The sequence below is a fragment of the Melopsittacus undulatus genome, chromosome 2, assembly GCF_012275295.1.
Source record: "Melopsittacus undulatus isolate bMelUnd1 chromosome 2, bMelUnd1.mat.Z, whole genome shotgun sequence".
NCBI lineage: Eukaryota > Metazoa > Chordata > Aves > Psittaciformes > Psittaculidae > Melopsittacus > Melopsittacus undulatus.
The window spans coordinates 48,411,194-48,432,013 of NC_047528.1; the positions used below are offsets into that span (position 1 = coordinate 48,411,194).

Below are 20,820 nucleotides of genomic sequence, written 5' to 3' on the forward strand. Positions count from 1 at the left end.
CAATCTATTTCACTTTTGCATTTCCTGATGGCTCTCAACCTTTTTACCTCCTCCCTCAGTTCAACCACCTGCCTGAGCAGATCATTTATTTGCTCACAGCGAGCACAAGTAGTGTCACTGGCTCCCTTCAATACAAGTTCAGGGCTCAGGCATTCGCTGCAGCCAGAGACCTGCATGGCCGCATGTCTGCAGGAAGGCTCAGTCTGGATATCCACATTATTACTCACTACCGCTTTTGATCGTGTTGTAACCATGACCTATCTGGTCAATCGATCCATCTACGTCTCTCCACACGAACAAGCTTCCCCTCCTGAGCTCCAGGCGAGTCCTGTTGATAAGGCGGCTAGCCCGCTTGCCAGCCCGCGCAAGCTGCCACGCAAACTGCCTCGACCCGCTCTGTTTGCAGGCTCTTTTTGCCGCGCTCTTGGTCGCCGCGCTCCCTGGGTAGGTTTTTAACCACTCGCAGCTGGTGCCACTCCTCCTTGCTCCGCCCCCGGTGAGTCAGCCCCTCGGGTAGGCTGAGCTGCTGGCTCCTGGGCAAGTCCTGTTGAGGACTTGGGGCTCCCTCCTCAGTGGCTCTTGTTGCTCTGTGGTGAAGCTCCTGGATGCTGATCTCTCCCCGCTCCGCTCCGGTGTTGCAGGTGTCCTCTCTCCAGCTACTCACCTCAGCAAATGATGAGACAACACTCTGACACAAATAAATTGAATCCAGTTTTCCCATTACCTGGATCAGGGCTTTAATTACTAGATTATTAAGCATATATGTTAATGTCCTTTATGAGAAAGTCCAGAGAGTTCATTTTGTATCTCCAAAAGCCAAACAAATATAGGAAAAGGGTACTGATATTTCATCCTCTGTGTAGTGCTGTGAGGACTTAGTGCCACCCACTGGTAAGCCCTGCATATGTTTGGATGAAACTTGGTGCCAGCTACTAGAGTCAGACCAGGGGTGTGGGTGCCCATAGCCATGGGCTTCAGCTGCTGAATCCAGTGGGTCCTCAACATGCGCTGCTGGAGCCAGTGGGGGTCCTTAATCTCAAGCCACTGTGACAGGCATATTGTGTGTCTGGACAACTAGGTGCTGGAGGAACTGAGGTGAGTGAGGGTCTCAATGTTGGCAGCTAAAGTGAGATGACAGGTCACAGCCTGTGTGACTGGTTCCAGCTGCTGGGCAGGTGTATCTTCTCCAAACCCAGTGTGCGTGGGGTATGCCTGTGTTTTCATAAACAAACTTCAACCTGGACGTGCCAGTGATTAGGGGAGCTGAACCACCTAGGGGTGACAGGAATGGGGGTTACTGACAGGAACTGAGTCAGTTCATAATGATTTTGCTCTGCTGCTCCTATCTCCTCATGTTCTTCCCCGGCTTCAGCCTGGGGTCCCTTCCACCTGATACAGCCCTTCACAAGCTGTGCTCCGATGTGGGCCTTTCCCACAGGCAGTCTTCAAGAACTGCTCTAATGTGGATCCTTTCTATAAGGTATGGTTCTTCAGGGACAAACTGCTCCAGGATGGGTTACACATAGACCACAGCCCTTGCCAGCAGCCTGCTCTGGCATGGGCTCTTCATGGGCTGCAGCTTCACTCAGGGCACTTCTGCCTGCCTGCTTGTGGGAACCTCCACATGCTGAAGAATGGATATTTGTTCTGCTGTGGTCCTCCACGGGTTAAAGAGAGACTACATGCTTCATGATGGTCTTCTCCATGGAGTGCAGCAGACTGTTTGCTCCAGTGCCTCCTTCTCTCACCTGCGTTTCTTCAGGGCTGTTTATCACACATTTTTCTAACTACTGTCACACAACTGCTCCGCAATGTTTTCTACTCTTTCTTAAATATGCTGCCATGGAGGTACCACCATAGTGGCTGATGGGCTCAACTATGCCTGTAGTGGGTCCCTTTTGGGGCCAGCTGGAACTAGCTCTGTCTGGCACGGGACAGCCCCTGGTTTCTTCTCAAAGAGCCCATCCTCGCAGTCCTTTCATTGCCAGCAGCTCAACACATATACCAGATATAGTACCGATCTGTTTTTGTCAGGCATTTAATACAGACCTCAGAAACTCATGAAATTCACCATTAAGTATATGGCCTTTGTGCTAAAGCAACTATCTCAGTCAAAAATCGGCTCTGGATTTAAACTTCAAGTAATGGAGAAACTAGCATTCTTTGTTTTTCTGTAGTTTCAAAGTATCCATATCAAGCAATGTTCTTGTTGGATAGAAGAGTAAGACATACTCTCCAACAAAGTAAGGGACATCATCATTCAAGTAAATACACATGAATCTTTACTTGCTAATATCCATCTGTTCTTGAAAATAAAAGAGATGTGTGGAGTTCTTTGGGGTTTTATTTGTTTGAGGTTTTCTTTTTTTCTCATTTATATAAACATCTAAACCATATGAAACTCAGTTTAATTTTTTTTAATACAAATATTGAAACAAAAGTTTCTAAGATCATGAGCTTGAGAGGTAAGACATTTAAGAGCGGCTTTTTCAAATACTCAGGTGATAAAATTTGATGTGCATACATTTACCCATTTTTGTCTAGCCCAAATTGGCTCATTCAGAGAATACAGTACATTATGGTACTTTTTACTGTTACTTAAATGTTTCGAGTCATTCAAATTAGGCTGCATCCATTTCATTTTAAGTCAGTACAAACCTAAACTGCATTTCAGTATTATAAAACGTTGCCTCAGAAATGTTATGGTTCTTATCTGATATCCTGTTCTCTTTGAGAAGAAGGTTTACTGCCCAAGAACCTGGTGTTGGTATACACCGTGTATGGACTGCAAGAGGGCAAACATGGAAACTGGTTCTGTAGGACTGGTAGATGTTGAAGGCTTATTAAACAAAATTTCCATGGGTATACTTTAAAAAAGATGGGGGGTGGGGAAGAGAAAGAGAAGTCAGTTTCGTGTTGAAATTGTTTGAAATGTTGTGTCAACTGGGAAAAAACTTAATTATTTCATTACATGTTAAATTATCGCCAAATGAAATATTTATTTTACTTTAGGAATTTGTAAACTTTCAGAAACATAAATAAAGAATAACCAAACCGAAGTAATTCTAGAATTTACACTTTCAGTTGAAAAAACACTCTGATAGTTCTAAATTAGGTTGCTATTTTCTTTGCATGTGGTTTTCAGTTGTGAACACCTTTCTAAGTTTGCAATTTGTACTATTAAATCCAATTTTTTTTTCACTACTGAAGCAGAAAAAAGAATAGAATTTTCATCCAATCAAAAAAGGTAGAAAATATTCTATAACATGCTATTTGTTGCTTCCACAACATGACTGCAAGCATACCGAAGACAGAATAGAAAAAAACAGAACAGCTCTGAATGTAGTCTGATTCTTTGCTACAATCAAAATAGCTCTTTTATAAGCAATTGCTAGCCCTTTTCACAGACGACTACTATTTTATAGAAGCAATTATAGACTGCCAGGGAATTACTAGGACTGAAAAAAATACATATTCATACATAAACTCTAAAATACATATGATTACCAAAAACTACTGGTCAAAAATTTAAGATGTCATTGCTGTATGTTATATAGAGTCATTAAATTCTGACTGTGCAAAGATTTATATATTTTTTTAGATTAATTAATTGCTCACAACATAGAATGGTTTTTGATTTCATGAACGGGGAATTCAGAAAATGGCTTTTATGATAAATACCTGTTTATTTTCAGAATAAATAGCTCTGATATGCAAATGTAATTCCAAAAAAGTAGAAAACAGCTACCTGCATAAGAGTTCTGCATATTTATTAGTGGAATTGTAAAGAACGTACCACAGCAAGATTTAGATCAGTAACATCACATGACAAGATTATATTTGTATAAAATAAAGTCTCTTTTTGCAATTTAAATTACCTTAACTGGAATTTTTAAATGGCTTGAACTTAGTTTTTCTTTGATATAATAATGAATAAAGGTTCATCTATGCTAGATGCTTTTTGTCGACGTTTTAGCTTCTAGTTCAAAAGAAAAAGTCTGAAATACTTTTGCTGAAAATTTTTTAAATAGGAGCTGCCAACCTATTTTTAGACATCAGCATGTCAACTGCATTTTCTTAATTCAGTCTGCCTTGAGAAATGACAGTTCCAGAGAAATGCCTCTTTGAGTATTACCTAACACTGCATGTCTTCTCACTGAAGATGAAGTCTGTATTGCACAGTGATAAACCTTTTTTCCAAAGAGAAACCAAATAGGGATTTTACTTTGACAGAAAAATATGGTTGCATCTAATGTGAATATACAGCAATAGAATAATTATATTTTCTGGAAGTAAAATTTCCTATTAGCTGGTTTATGTTTAGCTTCTTTAGGCATAGCTTCAGATAGCCATGAACTGTCTGACAATAAAAAGATGTAATAATAAGCTGTTTGGGTTTTTTGATTGAGTTTGTTGGGGATTTTTTTAGTTGTTGTTTTGTTTTTTTGTTGTTGGTGGTTGGTTGGTTGGTTTTTTTTCAGTTTTTATTTACCAGTGAATATAATGATATGTCTTTTATTAGTTTGCATTGTATATTGCATTTTAATAGGAATTACAGGAATATTACAGGAATATATCTAAGAATATATATAAAATAAAATTCTGATCAATGTAAGATTGAAAGTTCAATATTAAAAGGAATACTAACTTTTGGAAAACAAACATTTGCTTTGACCCTTACTGCTATTGCTGTTTATTCAGTCAAGTTTAATTACATTTAAGCTACTGGCATCTGACTCAGCTTACCATCTTTAGTATATTCATATGCTGACACATGAGTGAATCCCTTTAACTTGGAAGCACAGAAGCTAGGTAGCTTGGCAGTGTTTATCAACAGTTCACTCAAATATGAGTGAAAAAAACCCACAGTGTTGCTTTTTAATGTTTTGATCCTTTCAGGCTCTTGGTTTAGATTCTTCAAGCTGCTTTTAGTCTCTTAGCTGCTGCTACCAACAGCATCAATTCCAGTAATGTACTGACTAAAAAAAACCAAACACAACGCAAACACACAGAGAAGTCCATGTAAGAATAACACTTAGGTTAAATTTACAAAAGCCAGGCAAACCCCAGGAGTAAAGTATTTTGGTAGGAATTGAAGTGTTGAAGCGCCTGTAGGCTAAGAGATGCTCTCCATTGACTGTAATGACAATGATCAACATAAAACACTTGGGATACACATTACTGGATTTTTCTTTTTTAGCTTTGATATTAATTCTTAAATAAATTACTGTTCTAAGTGCTAAAATTACTCCTCTGATTGGAGTTATGCTGCCATTAACTGTGTCTCAGGTTGACTTCTGCTATGCCTGTGCAGTTCCCTGGTCTACAGATAACAAGATTCTGTGTTTTAATTTCTGCATTTCTCAGTGGAAAAAGAAAGACTATATTATATAATTGTCCACTTATTCAGCAAATATGGGCCCGCCTGAAGGTAAATTGAATCAGGGCTAGGGAAAATGATGATAGTCACTGTTTTCTACCACACTTTGCTTTTCTGGTTGTGTTACCATAAAGGAGGTATAAACAGAATATATTTGTGCTCCTAATATTCAAGGCTTTGTGGTTTGCACTAGAAATTACTGTTAAGAGTGATAATTGCTTTTATCTGATACATGCCTGTAGAGCTTTTGCACATAAAGTCCATACTGCCTTTTTGAGTTTGGAAAACTGAATCAATCTGTGATTCCAACTCCAAATCTACAATTCCTGTTAGCACTTTAATGCTAAAAGGTTCATTTGCTTAATTTTGTTTTTTCAAACATATTAGAAGATTTTATTTATATATATATATATATATTTGTCCAGGTTTCAGATTGCTTTTTTTTTCTTTTTTTTTTTTTTAAAAAAAAAATCCTATATCATTTAGTGGTTTTGGTGGGTTGGGTTTTACTCCATCAGATACCGTTTTTCTACAGCCATGTAAATGTAGCACATATTAAAACTGTTTGCCATGAGTTAAGCCCAGCCTGTAACAGAACCACACACCTCACTCCCCCATTTTCTTTCCCCCTGCTCCCAGAGGAATGGGGAAGAGAATCATAAGAATGTAACTCTCACAGGCCTAGATAAGAACAGTAAAGTAACTAAGGTATAACATAAACCACTGCTGCTACCACCAATAATAATAATGATAAGGGAAATAACAAGGGGAAAGAATATAAAACTAAAAGCAGAAAAGGAAAAGAAAGCAATAAACACAAGTGATGCACAATGCAGTTGTTCATCACCTGCCAGCAGATACCCGCCCTAACCAGAGCAGCAATCTGGACTTTCTGGGTAACTCCCCACAGTTTACATACTGAGCAAGATGTGCTGTGGTATGGAATGCTCCTTTGGCTGATTTGGGTCAGGTGTCCTGTCTCTGCTTCCTCCTGGCTTCACATGCCCCTCCTCACTGGCAGAGTGTGAGAGACTAAAAAGTCCTTGATTGGAGTAAGCAATAGTTAGCAACAACTAAAACATTGGTGTGTTATCAACATTGTTCTCAGGCTAAAGTCAAAACCACAGCACTGCACCAGCTACTAAGAAGGAGAAAAATAGCTGCTACTGCTGAACCCAGGACACCTTTTTTTTTGGTTGGTTGGTTGGTTGGTTGTGGTTTTGGTTTTTTTTTTGTTTGTTTTACAGCTAATGGATGGGTATGAGAGCAAAATGTGGTACAGAGCTGATCAAATGGACAAATCAGACCAAATTCTTCTCTGTCTTCTCTAGACATGTTTGATCTAGCCTTTAAGTTAGGGTTTAATTTGCTTCAATCATTGTTAAATTAAGAAACTTGTGGTTTTACCTTTAATACCCATCAAAATGAGATATTTCTTCTTATTAAAAATGCGCTTGCTAGGTCACCCTATTCAAAGTATAACACATGTTAATAATTTGTTGATTAAACAGTACTAGGGTTTTTTTTATGTTGTAGTTAATTTCCATTGCAAGCCACACATTAGAGCAAGCAGCAGAGTCAGGTAATAAAAAAGATATAAATTGGTCACAATGATGTTAATTATCATGAACTGGAACTATTCAATATAGTGATTCAGGAATTCAATCAGGCAGATCTCAGGCATCCTTGGAATTGTGATAAGTATACACTTATGCAACATTCAAAATCCTACAGTTAAGTAGTAACTATGTATTGCAAATCTATTTCAGGCAAGACATTTCTTTTAAATAATTAGCATTTGAGAATTCACATGCTTGAGTGTCAGTTATGCCAGAAGTAACATCAACATTTATTTGAAAATATTTTTAGAACAAGTTCCAGGAAACACTAATTCCTGTTTTAATTTATCCTGATTATAAAGGTTTACAGTATTTTGCATGCATACAGTATCTCATCTGTAGCTCATCTGGCAACACATTATAAATGAAAACAATACAGACCACCAGTTAATATTGCCTTCTGGAGTAAAAGGCAAAACATATATGAGAACTAATTTGATTAGATTTTGGTTAGATTTTTTGTACAATATTATAATTACTGGGAGATTTCCTCATGCAATTCTTTTAAAGAGATCTAGAAATTTATATCTGTTATTGTGATAGATATTAGAAACAAGCACAAAAAGGGTGGAAGGGCTTGACACAATTTAAATTACTCTCTCTTACTTCACAAATTGCATTTTTCTCGTATCTTTTGCTTCACGTACTGCTACCTTCTTCTGAATCATGTCATTCACTAGTTTTCATTTATCAGTCCTGACGAGACAGCTTGAACCATTAATTCAATTTTAACAGTGTCAAATAGTCCATTTTAATTAATGCAATCTCACCATTATTAATAAATATTAATTATTAATAAAACCTAAGAAATTCATTGACAGTCTCTAATCTTATTTTAAAAGTAAGGATTCCAAAGTTCTTTTTTAATTACCAGCTGTTTGTGATTATATTTGTATGTGGCTTGGACCGATTTTTATTCATAACAGACATACGTGTGTCATAAAAGGGCTCAGACAGGATGATTTCACTGCTTTCTTTCACACATTCGGACACATACATGCATATTTTAGAAAATGAAATATCATGTTTGCTTGTCATTGTCAGTTAAATTAGATACCTACTAAAATTTTGTGCAAAACAATTTAAAACCTAGACTGATCTAGTGGCCAAGGAATACAGACCAATTTTTTATGCCAAGGGGATCTTCTGATTTACATGTTCAGTTTACAGTGCTTAGAGTCTAGGCCAGCAGGTGGGTATTCATGTGGGAAAAAAAGAAGTTTCTTTTGGATATGCTCTTTTTCTATGCAAATTATCAGTAAGGTGTTTACTGAGGGCCAAGGAAGCTCAGTCAGGTTTACAGCCACCAATTCATTCTTCCACATAAGGAGAGTGTCTGATTTTTCATAGGACCAGATTTGTTCAGCTACAGCTGTGTAAAGGCTTTGCTCAAATTTCAGCCTTCAATTTCATCTTTTTTAATTATCTAGGGTGGCTTTTTCTCACTACAGGTTTTGATGGCATTGTCATCTTGTCAGTCTGCTGAGACTGATTTCACTAGATACACAATGAGCTACTCTTCTTAGTTTCCTAGCTAAATAATACATTGTGTAATCAAAATAAATTAAAACATTAAATACTGCAATCTGGACTGGAGTTAGAGACCTCCCAACCCTGAGGATATTTTTCTGGTGTATTACCTAGTAAATATAATTTCTGTTTTTTCACATTGTAACATGTATCATTGTAACTAAATTAAATTAGATCTACATACTGAATATTTATGGATGCATCAAACAATATAACCAGTCAAAAGAGGTTATTACTGTATTCAGTGTTGGTGCAGTGAGTACTGCATGCAGTTCTAGGCCCCACAATTTAAGAAAGATCTGTAGGTCCTTGAATGCATCCAAAGGAGGGTAAAAAAACTGGTGGAAGGGCTGGAAAGCATGTCCTGTGAGGAGCACCTGAGGATTTTGGGCTTGTCTAGTTTGTAGAGGAGGAGGCTGAGGGGTGACCTCACTGCTCAATACAGCTTCCTGAGGAGAAGTGGAGGGAGATGCTGAACTCAGTGCTGAGTGGCCGGACATGAGGGAATGGTCTAAAGCTGTGCCAGGAGAAGCACAGACTGGACATTAGGAAGCATTTTTTTACCAAGAGGGTGGTCAGTCACTGGAACAGTCTTCCTAGAGAGGTGGTCATGTCCCATACTTGTCACTATTTAAGAGGCATTTGTACAATGCCCTTAATAAATTTCTCACAGAAATCACTCCTGCAGCTCCTCAACCCCAATACTGAAACCTTGCCATATAAACCCAGTGCAGAAATATAGCAATTGTATAAATCTAGACTTACAATGACAAGACTAAAAAGTTTTAGTCTTGTCGTTGTGTTTTCACTGTTGTGTTACTTAACACAGTAATGAACTCCTTTGGCAAAATATTGAATCACCATGTTCAAGATTAGCTGTGTTCTGCAAGATTTAGTCACTGAAAAGGAATTAACAGAACAGCTAGAAATCTAGTTAGAGATAAAGGAAATTAATTAGTCTGTCTTCAGAAAGTGATTTTTTTTTAAATGTATTCCATTTTCACACTGAATAATCTTGTAAAACATCTTTAATATAATTGAGTCCATTATTTAAGAAACAGATGCTTAAATTCCTGAGGACTTTACACCATCTTGATCTGACTAGAATCAAATAGCTGAGGAATAAAAGTACCATGCAGTAGCAAATACCAAACTAGAGTAACCCAGGATGAAGAAATAACACATTAAATTATGATACCTTCCCAGGACAGGGGAGCAGACAAAAAAAAATCAATTTTGGAAGGCGATTTTTTACTTTAATGTGGATTAGAAATTATATTTTTGGCTATACTTATTTTTCAATCCTTGAAGCTAAATATATCGTGCCGCCACCCAATACATTTGAGTGCTGAAGTCTATGTTTTTCAGAGGTATGATTCTCAACATAAACTTAGTATATCTGTCCTTAAGAAAAGCATCCTAGTTACTAAGGAAATAGAACAAAGCAAAACAAAACAAGTCTTTTCTTTAATGTCAAACTTCTGCTGTTTGCACTGTAAGTTCTTTAGCTTCAGTGGGATCTGTCCATCACCTTTAAAATATGCAGTGTTTTCACAATTTGCAATACAACATATGTTCTCAGAATTACTGTTTGAAGAGGTAAATTGTAGGTAGTGGGCAAGCAAATCTTTCAGGTAAATGTACTGTGAGGGTCTGGGAGAATTACAAAATAAAATCTATTAAGAACTGAAAGCACAATTCACACTAGAAAACCATCCTTTATCCACTAAATCTCCAGATAAAAATATTTCTGGAGTTAGCCTTTCATTTTCAGAAAGAGCTATGCAGACAATAAATCCAAACCATAATTTACTAGCATTGATCAATAAACAAGAAAGCAGGCTCAACTTGGGGAAAATAGCTTAATTTATTACTAATAAAGGAATAATTTATTACTAATCAAGTATCTCAGGATTTTCTTTTCAAAGAATGTCCAGACATCCTGGAATCCTTTGCTCTTCAGGACTGCCTCCCAAGGGACTCATCAATAATTCCCCTAAATAGTATAGTCTTCTTTCCAGAAGTCCAAGGTAGCAGTTCTGCTGACCCCTTACCTACTTCTCTGAGAATTAAAACCTGTTATTTCATAATTATTATTATGTCCAAGATGACCTCCAACCATTATGTAACTCACAAGTCCTCTTCTGTTTGCAAACAACAGTTCCAGTGGGGTGTCTTCCCCAGTCCCCAGCACATCCAAGCCTCTCCTATTCTTCATTGTCTTGTGCTGCTTTGGTTTCTTGATGTCTCTGTCAGGATCACCAGAACAACAGTGCCATGAAAAGGACATGTAAATATAGAACCTTTCTTCTAAAAATATGAAGGGGGGGGGGGGGGGGGGGGGGGGAAAGACAAGAAAAAGTATTATGAAAAGCAATACATTCATGAACAAATTGCAAACTGTGGGTTCTAGAATTTTCTGATTCCTGAAAAACCTGTATTATGTCCTACTTACTGTAGACTTAGTGAAATGCTAACAGATCAACTCTCTTCTAGATAAAAGCAGATTTCTTGAAAAACAAACATATAAAGTTAATGTCTTGTGGTCAATTCATACAAGACAATGCTTTCCATCTGTTTTCCAACCTGTCTTTGCTGTGTGTGGTCCACTGTCCTTGGAAGACTGATAGTTTTGTTACTTCCTATGAGAACTGGAGGAGAAAGGATGTGTTTCATCTGGTTAACTGAGGACAGACACAATTTATGAAGTGTCAGATAAGAATAAAAACTTATTATCCCAATTCCAACATTGTGCAGTCTTAAATTTTACACATTTCCACCCAAGCCCTGCTCAGAGGACCACTGTTTCATTAAACAATTTTTAAGAATTTCTCTATAAGTAAAGCTGCATGAAGGATAAATATTAGTTTCTTTTTATTTTTTTTTCCAGAGAATAATACAAAATAAAAAGAAAGAAGTATCAAGTTAATAATTAATTTTTTCCTACATTTGTCTTTAGTTTTCTAAGAAATATTTACCTCAAAGTGAGCAATATTTAGAAGACTGCTGTTATTATTACAAGTGATAATTTTGATGATTGATACTATGATAACTCATCAATATAAATTTTAAATATTTTGATTTATTCTATTATTCACTTTGGGGGCATTAATTTTGTGAGCACTTCTAAGACAAATAAAAGCATACGATTTGTTGGATGGGTCAATTATACAAAAATTCCAGTCAGGTTTTATAATCCTGGCTGGAGCTTCATGGTTACAAGAAAAAGGTGCTAGTGTCTATCAGGTGTCAAAGATGTATATACAACTGTGACTTGCAAAAGCTAGAAATTCACACAAGTTTGGGTATACTGTTACCAAAACAATAAAAGACTTTAGAATGACCTTCCCCTAAAATTCTGTTTGTCACTTTGTGTCATTGAAACGTTAGGATCCTCTGGAAAGTAAGCTGAAGCATCAAAGGAATCTGTTTTCTTGAGAACTTGGATAAACCCGGTCCTGCTCTCAGTAAAATCTGAACTTGAATAAATTATTTTAATGAAATAAACTCAAAGGCAAAATAACAAAAGGCATAATGAACTGAAGATCTAGTGATCCTGTGAAAGACAAAAGTGAAAAGCAGGAGGTTTATTAGCAAACACTAAAAATATAGGGAAAATTTCCCATTCTTTGCCTATTTCTGTGTATGATGAAGACGTAATATTTTCTTTTTCTAAAAAATAATAAATTATTTTAACAATTTTGCATTTCACAGTTCTATAATACCTGTATCTGTCATAGAACTGTGGTTTCATTTAAATATTAAGTTCTAGACATTTAAGATAATTTCAGAGTATTGGGCACTACTGCCCATATTAAATAATTATGTTAGAAATTATTTATCATGAAGGCCTCTAAGAGAAGAAAGAACAAATTAAGGTTTCTGTCAATTAAAAAATATTACTACTTCAGTTTTAGAAAAAATGCTGTTTCTAGTTACTTTTTTTTCTCTCTGTAAGGTTAAATATCCAGTCTGGTAAAGTCACATCACTGTAAATTGTTGAGGTGAAATAATTATGTAGTATGTGATGTAATGTCTTCAAGATAACAACAACAAAAAGACTAATTTCAAAATAAATCATAGTGTAATCTCTGTGTGAGTGCAAATAAGCTCTGTGATGCCAAATCCCTGTGTCTACTGAATACCAGTCAACTCATAGCAACTCTACAGGAGAATATGAAAAGAGATTAAAGGTAATTAAGGTTATATTAATTTAAAGTTATCAACATAAACAACCATAATGAAAAGTTATTTCAATATTACATAATAAGCTTTTATTTCATGAAGTTTGTCAGAAACATACAATCTCTGATGTTTGCTGAAGATTCGAATCTTCTTCTGCACATTAAAATGAGATATATCACAGAATCTATGAGCCATGAATTTTCTCAATGACAACACAATGATATCAGCCAGCTCATTATTCTGATCTTCTTACTAGAAATAAATCAGCTCTGTGACTGAGCAAAAAGCAGAAATTAAAGTGGCAGACCTAGGAAAGGTCATAAGAAAATAAAGCAAAAGAATTTGAAGATGTCCTTGAAGTCTGTTGACTAGTAACTATATCAAGAAAGGCAGAATTGCACATAAACATTTTTATTATTTGTTTAAATATGTGAATAGATTGGTTGTTTATCACTGTCCCTTTCCTTTTGCTTCAATGAGGACAGAAAGGAAACAAGCTGAAACTGTATGGGGTGTCTTACCTGTATGTGACATGTATGTGTACAGATTAAGCACTTTCAGAGATGCAAGACACCATTAGACAAAACAAGATGGAGGGGATAATGAGAAAAACATGGGAAAGTCCTTAAGAAATGACCTTGTACTCTTGAGTCTTTTTTGCACAGACTGACCTTGTCTCCCAGGTAGCTGATGGATAAATACAAGGCAGTGTAGCTATGCCTAATATCATTCAGAGTGCTAATTAGAAGGCTGTACATCTCTCTACACCTGTAAACTAGCCAGTTCACATTTTGTATTTTATAGATTAAATACTTCTGAAAACTTCTTGCCAGTCAACAACTAATGGGGAGCTGCATTTCTTTGAAAATAGGACAGGAAAACCAGTATCTCTTTCATGTTTATTTAAACTTTCAGTGTCCTAATCTTCCAAAAATTAGTCATGGTACATAAAGATGGTTTTCCTTTGCCCTGCCTTCCCTTGCCTTGCTTTCTGTTCACCTTTGCCTTACTCTTACCTTTTTCCTTCCCTCTCTCTCTTTGCTACTGTGATTGCATTCCATTCAAATCTATCACAAGAGCAGAACACACATAGCCTTCTTTATCAGTTTGAAAGACTGAAATTGTCACATTTAATGTAAAATATCAGCTGAATAATTTTGTAAATAGGATTGTGAAGAACAATGAAGAGAGGAAAAGATTTTTCACAACCACCTGACAAAATAATGCAAATGGCAGTATGTAGACACTATAAAGGTATTAATTCTTCTTCTCACTCAAATACCAGGTTGCCATATGAAATATTGACAATGACTAAACCCTTAAAATACATAAATTTTACATATTTCAAAATCAAATCAACAGGCTTTTTTAAGTAGAAAAGTAGCCAGGTTTGCTTTATGTAGTATATATCAATATATATGCAGTATAGTTTATTCCATTTCCTGCAAGTTATTTAATCATACTTAATCATACATCAGACTCCTTTTCTCTAGAGGAATGAAGTACATTGCAGTCTTTGATGGCAATTCCACTGTTATCACGTGGTGAACAGTAACTTGAGTTTCTATTATTAATTATCCCTCAAAACACTGGCATAACTTTTCTTGCTTTACATAAAGTGTGTTTACAGACAAAAGAATTACCTTACTGCTTGCTCTAAAATTAACAAGTTTTAACATGTAATAAATTATTTCAAACCATTTTCTTTCAGGTACTTGTAGGTGCCAAAGAATATCAGGCATACTAAACCCTGTATACCTTTAGAATTTAAACACATGAATGTGCATAATTTATATGTATAAACTAGGAATTTTTGATTGTTACTGGCAAATCTCAGAGACATTGCGTATTGACTCATAAAAAGAAGGACTGAATATTTATTCAAAATTTTCCATTTTACTTAAAGAAAAAACTTCTATTTTAATGTATTGGTTTGTATGCATTTTATATTGTGCTTTTTTTATTTTAAGGGAATATGGGGGATATACAAATGTTTCTGTGAATGTCATTCCTGCACAGCCTACCTCCACTGAAAGCTCGGGTAAATAAACAACATTTATGGGGTCTATACAGGTCAAGAAAGCTAATCTTTATTGAATTAATTCCAGAATGGAAAAGTAATAAAAAGTGATCTGTGCTAAGAACTACCACTGAAAGCAAAGACTCAACAATTCAGTTACTAAATGTACTATTTATAAGATTTCATTTTTCTAATAAATGACAGAGTTATTTTACTAGACATGCTAAAGGGAAATTTCAGTCATTATCTGATCATATGAACATTCTATGTTTTAATTTTAATGACATATTAGTGGAAAAGGTTATTGCAATTCTCCCAACCTCCTTCCCCCACCCCCCCAGTATTATCAGACTCGATGCTTTCTGCTTCTTTAATCAAAACTATAAAAGTCAAGAGCTCCTACCTTTATTTGCAGCAATCAATCTTTATTTCTTTTTTTTTAAAAAAGAAGCAAACTTGTGAGCTTGATTTTTTTCTCATTTTGGTTGGATTATTAATTTCTGAAGACACATGAAAATTAGATATTCTTTACTGTCTCTGATTAACCTTCTTTTACATAAAAGACATTTATTACACTGAGCTAAAATAAGTTTTGCCAAGAAGATGGAGCCAGGTTTTTTCCAGTGGTGTCCAGAGGCAGGCAGTGTGCACAAACTGAAACATCAAGAAACATCAAGAAACACATTTTTTTTCTGTGAGGGTGGCTGAGCATGGGAACAGATTGCCCAGAGATGTCGTAGAATCTCCCTCCTTGGGAGATATTCAGAAGCCTTCTGGACATGATGCTGGGCAAGTGGCCTGAAGTAACCCTGCTTGAGCAGGAGGGTTGAACCAGATGACCGCCAGAGGTCCCTTCCAAATTCAACCATTCTGTGATTCTGTGAACTCACACACAGTGAAAGTAGGTTGACTCTTCATATACTTCCTTAACCTAATGTTTTGATTCCCAGAACTTGGGAGGGTTTTATATATGCAGAAGGGGAAGTGAAAAGGGAAAGTGAAATGGGGAAAAAGGAAAGGGGAAAAGGGAAAGGGCTAAGAACAGAAAGGAAGAGAATGGAAATGGGAACAGGGAAAGCAAGGGCAAGGCAAGGGAAACCATCCTCATGTCTCAAAAATGAGTTTTAGGGAGAGATCTTTCCCTTATGATTATGGCACTGAAAGTTTAAATAAACATGGAAGAAATTATGGTTTTCCTGTCCTAATTTCAAAGAAATGTACTTCTTATTAGTTGTTTAATGACAAGAAGTTTTTAGAAGTATTTCATCTATATTTATACATATATGTGTATGTATATGCATCCATACGTAGTATAAACATTTATAGGTTCATGCACATATACATATACATAAACCAATACATTTAAACACTTTTTTCTAAAGACATTTGTAGAGAAAAGGTTTTTTAAAAAATTGCAGCATTCTATGAATAATCTGCTAAAATCTTAAGACTCTTAGCACCTGAATCTGAAAGAACAATTTATATCTTCTTCATATCAGTTAGACTGTTTGGAGATCCCTTAGGCCAACTGCCATAACTTTACTTTAGAGTACTTAAGTGCTCTGAAGCTGCCTCAGTAGAATATTATGTAAATGCTCAGCAGTGTCCTAAGCAGCATGTAAATAATGTAAAAATCAGAAACAAAATGCACATAAAAAGACCCACAAAGACTGAGCTAACTGTCTTTGTTGGATGAAAAATAAAATAAAAATTTACAGCAAATGTCCACATGCTCTTGGTAGGAGATTTCTTTTTGGCAATGAGTTAATTCAGAGCTAATATATATAAAGTGAACCTTAAAACCAAATTAAAACAAAAAAGCACAGGTATACAAAAAGTTAGCATACATTATCTATCATTTACCACATCATTTAATTACCACTGTATGATTATCTGCCCTCCTTTTTTAAATTACCATACTCCTATATGTATTACTTTGGATTTTTTTTCTAATTAATTTTATTTGTAAAAGCTAATTATATGCCACTTATTTTCTTACACTCAGTGCGCAATTATCACTGATCCACAATGAATTGAGAGGTTAATGATCATATCAGGAAATATTTGGTTTCTTGATTCCAGGGAAGCAAATGTTATTTAATGATGACTCTCGCATTTGTTTTCAGATTTCCCCAAATATAATGATGGAAAAATCTTTGTCTCCTTTTAAATTCAAAAATAAAAGAGTATGTGCTACCATAAACCTATATCCAGCATATAGTAGCAGCTGCACAAAATGCTGCACATTTATTTATCATCTTCATTGGTAGTCAATCATATCTTTTTTTTAACTTCCTCACCATTTCATAAGACTTCTCAAATATGATGGATAATGGCTTGACAGCTCCATCTGCCAGTTCCCTCAGGGCCTGTGGATGCATCTCAACAGATGCCATGGACTTGTGAACCTTCATATCCCTTAGGTGTTTTCAAACCTGGGCATCTCCTATAGCAAGTTCTTCATTCTCTCAGTCCCTGCCTTTGTTTTCTGTGACTTGGGTGGTGCGGCTGGAGCTGTCGATGGTGACGACTGTGGTCACTGAGTACCTCAGCCTTCTCCATGTCCAAGGTAATCACATCTCCCATTTCCTTTCAGAGGGAGTCCACATTTTCCCATCTTCCTTTCATCCCAGATATACCTATAGAAACTTTTCTTGTTGCCTTTGATGTCCCTGGCTAGATTTAATTCTATCAGGTCTTTAGTTTTCCTAACCTGATTCCTGTCTGCTCAGGCAATTTTTATTGTGTCCTTCCCAGGCTACTTCTTGTGTCCACCTCCTCTAGGCTTACTGTATTAGATTTTGTCCAGGAGCTCCTTGTTCATTGACATAGGCCTCCTAGTGTTTTTGCTTTTCTCTTTGTCAGGATGCATCACTCCTGAGCTTGGATGATGTAATCTTCGAATAGTATCCAGCTGTCTTGTGCCACTTTTTCTTTCAAGGCTTTATCCCATGGTAGTCTACCAAGCAGATCCCTGAAGAAGACAAAGTCCACTCTTCTGAAGTCCAGGGTAGTGAGCTTTCTGTGCACCTTCTTAGCAGCCCTAATGATCTCAAACTCCACCATTTCATGGTCACTGCAACCAAAGCTGCCTCAAAGCTTCATATTCCCCACCAGCCCCACACTGTTGGTGAGAACAAGGTCCAGCATAGGTCCTCTCCTTGTTGGCTCCTCTGTCACTCAGAGAAGTAATCACCAACATATTCCAGGAACCTCCTGGATTGCTTCTGTCCTGCTGTGTTGTCCCTCCAACATATTGGGGTAGTTGAAGTCCCCCTGGAGCACCAGGGCTTATGAACGTGAGGTCACACCAATCTCTCTATAAACAGCCTCATTCACTCTGTCTTCCTGGTTAGGCGATCTGTAGCAAACCCCTACTGTAATGTCAGCTGTCCCTGCTCTCCCTTTAATCCTAAGCCATGAGCTTTCAGTCTGCTCCTCATCCACCCCCAGGAAGAGCTGTGTGTGCTCCAGCTGGTAATTGACATATAGATCAATACCCCTTCCTTGTCTCCTCAGTCTTTCCTGAAAAGGCTGTATCCTTCCATTCCAAAACCAATGCAAGGTGTCCCACCATGTCTGAGTGATGGCAGTAAGGCCATAGCTCTTCAGACATGCATACATCTCTAACCCCTCTTGCTTGTTCCCCATGCTATGTGCATCTATGCCATTTAAGCTGGGCCCCTGATGAAGCTGGCTTATTGGCTGGAGTGGCTGGAAGTCCTTTGTGCTGCTCTCCATGTGCTCTCCTGCTGACCTGCTATCCCACTCCAGGCTCTGGGCATCTTCTGCTGGCATCAGCATCAAACTGGTAGGAGTGAAATAGATTGAGGTTGTCCTCCCCTGGCAACATTACTTTAAAGGCTTCTTCACCAGCTTGGCAAGCCTGTGACCGAAGATGTTCTTTCTTTAATGGGTGGACCACATCATTGCCCAGCAGATGACATTTCTCAAAGTGAGTCCCACAGTCTAAATAGCTGAAACCCTGGCTGTGGCACCAGTCCTGTAACCATTCACTTGCGGGAGGGGCATCATAGCCAGGTTGGGCAGCAGGAGCCACTGCATGTCCCAGCAGGTGGGACAGGTGCATGTGGGCTTTTCATGGAAGCTGCTCCAGCACGGGGTCTGGGACCTGCTCCAAGAGCTAGCATGGGGAAGGTGGCACCCTGCCACACCAGAATACCCTTATATTTGCGGAGGCTCTCTAAGATGGCTTGAGACATCTGCAATTTTGTCCCATATGCCATACCCATCATTCTGGCACTTCTTGGCTGTTGGTGGACCTATGCCCATAGAAAAAAGCATGCAACCTATCATAAAAACCAGGTAATAGCCACTGAAGAAGAGCAGCAGGAAGAAGTGCCAGAGAATGGATGATTCATCACCCAAGCAGAAGCATGTGTTCTGCAATTACTACCTTCCTTGTTGGAAGATGAATTCCCAGAGAATGAAACCTTGACCATCTTGCCATCAGCAGGGTTCACAATGTCCCCTCTTCTGACTCAAACTCAGGAGAGGACAGACCTCTCACAAGACCTTCCAGACCTGTCACTAATGACAATTCAGCCCAGCACCCTTGAGAACAACAGTGAAAAGCTAGAAGCAACAGGCTCTCAAGATGAAAGTAGTGTCACAGATTGTTTTTCTCTCCCTCTGATCTCAAAGAGCATTATGGCAGTGCTCCAGTGAGCCTTACACAGGATTCAGGCTCTCATGCAAACCAAGATCAGTGGCCATCAGCATCAGTGACACTGACACAAGTGTCTTTGGGAATCATGGAGATCAGCAATGCAGAGCAGCTGGGTGATTCTTCATTTAAACCACCTAAGTAAAGCCAGACACCAGAAATTGTGTTATTAGATATTGGCTCTGTGACAGCCCTTTGCTCAGAACTGGAGAAGAAAGCCAATATCCCACAAGCCTTCCTGAATAATGCAGTTGAAGTTATATCCAGTCACAAGGATTCAGCAGCGAGCACGTTACCAGATAGCTTGGAGGCTGCCTGTTTGGCAGCCAGGGAAGAAGACATGTCCAAGTCAACTGCCAGTACTGTACGTGTGTTTCAAGATGAGGACACACAAGCAAAAGGAGTTGAATTGGAAAGAGAGAAGACTGGAAGAGTGAGTTTGGAGAATGAAGATGTTTAGAAAATTGAGCAAGTAGCAATACAGATAATTTCCATTCTGAGGGAGTGCTGTCTGGTGCTGCAATTGTGTCTGCTTGGCTGCCAGTCTGCTGCCAGCCAAGTTGAGACACTTCTGGAGATGGCAAAAGTTGTTTCCACTGATCAGATGAAAAGGCTGCAGCTCCAGCTGGGCAGTCTACACCATCTACACTGGTGGTGGCAGATGCCTTTATCAAGATGGAGCTGCTGCAGGAAGAGCTGCAGTGCAGACCTCGGGATGCAGGAGATGCAGAGCTTTCTCCTGGGGCAGGGACAGGCAGCAGACCTACCTGCAACCTTTGTGCCCAGGTGGAAGGGCTCCTGCAGCAGGTGGCTGAGGTGCAGGAGGTGGTGAGGAGGCTGCATATCAGGGAGGCTGAGTAGGAGCTGAACACCTGGTCCCAAGTGCAGTCTGCAGAGGAACCCACAGCCAAAAAGCCAAAAACTGCTGCAGCAGCCCACACAGAATGGAGGGGCAAATAATGAAGAAGAAAGGAAGACTACAACAGCAAGGACCTGCAAGAGGAAAAGTCTTCCCCCGAAGCCTGAGGTGCCCTTGCAGAACCACTTCACTGCTTTGCAGGCTATCAGTGAAAGGCCCATCACAGCAGGAGAGACATGGAGCTGAGTCTGGAAGCCCAGTCTGCACCCCAACCAGCAACAAGTGAAACTAAGAAAAAGATAATTGCTACTGGGATGCCATTAAATGCTAATAACTGGGGAATCCATTTAAAAATTGCTTCATTGTCTATACAATGGGTGAATATTGTGTTATCATTTCAAACACAAAACACATTTAATGCCTTTTCTACATTCTAATGTGTGCCATGGTCTTATGTAGTCAACATTAAATGTGATTTTTAATCAAATGTCCTATACACTTTGTATTAAATACAGCTGGAATAATACTAATTCTAAAGGA

The 20,820-nt window shown here is 37.9% G+C and overlaps 1 pseudogene; it reads left to right on the plus strand.

Moving 5' to 3' along the window:
• Positions 1–252: 252 nt before the first annotated feature.
• On the plus strand, positions 253–20,253 carry LOC106023352 (uncharacterized; annotated as a pseudogene).
• Positions 20,254–20,820: the final 567 nt, after the last annotated feature.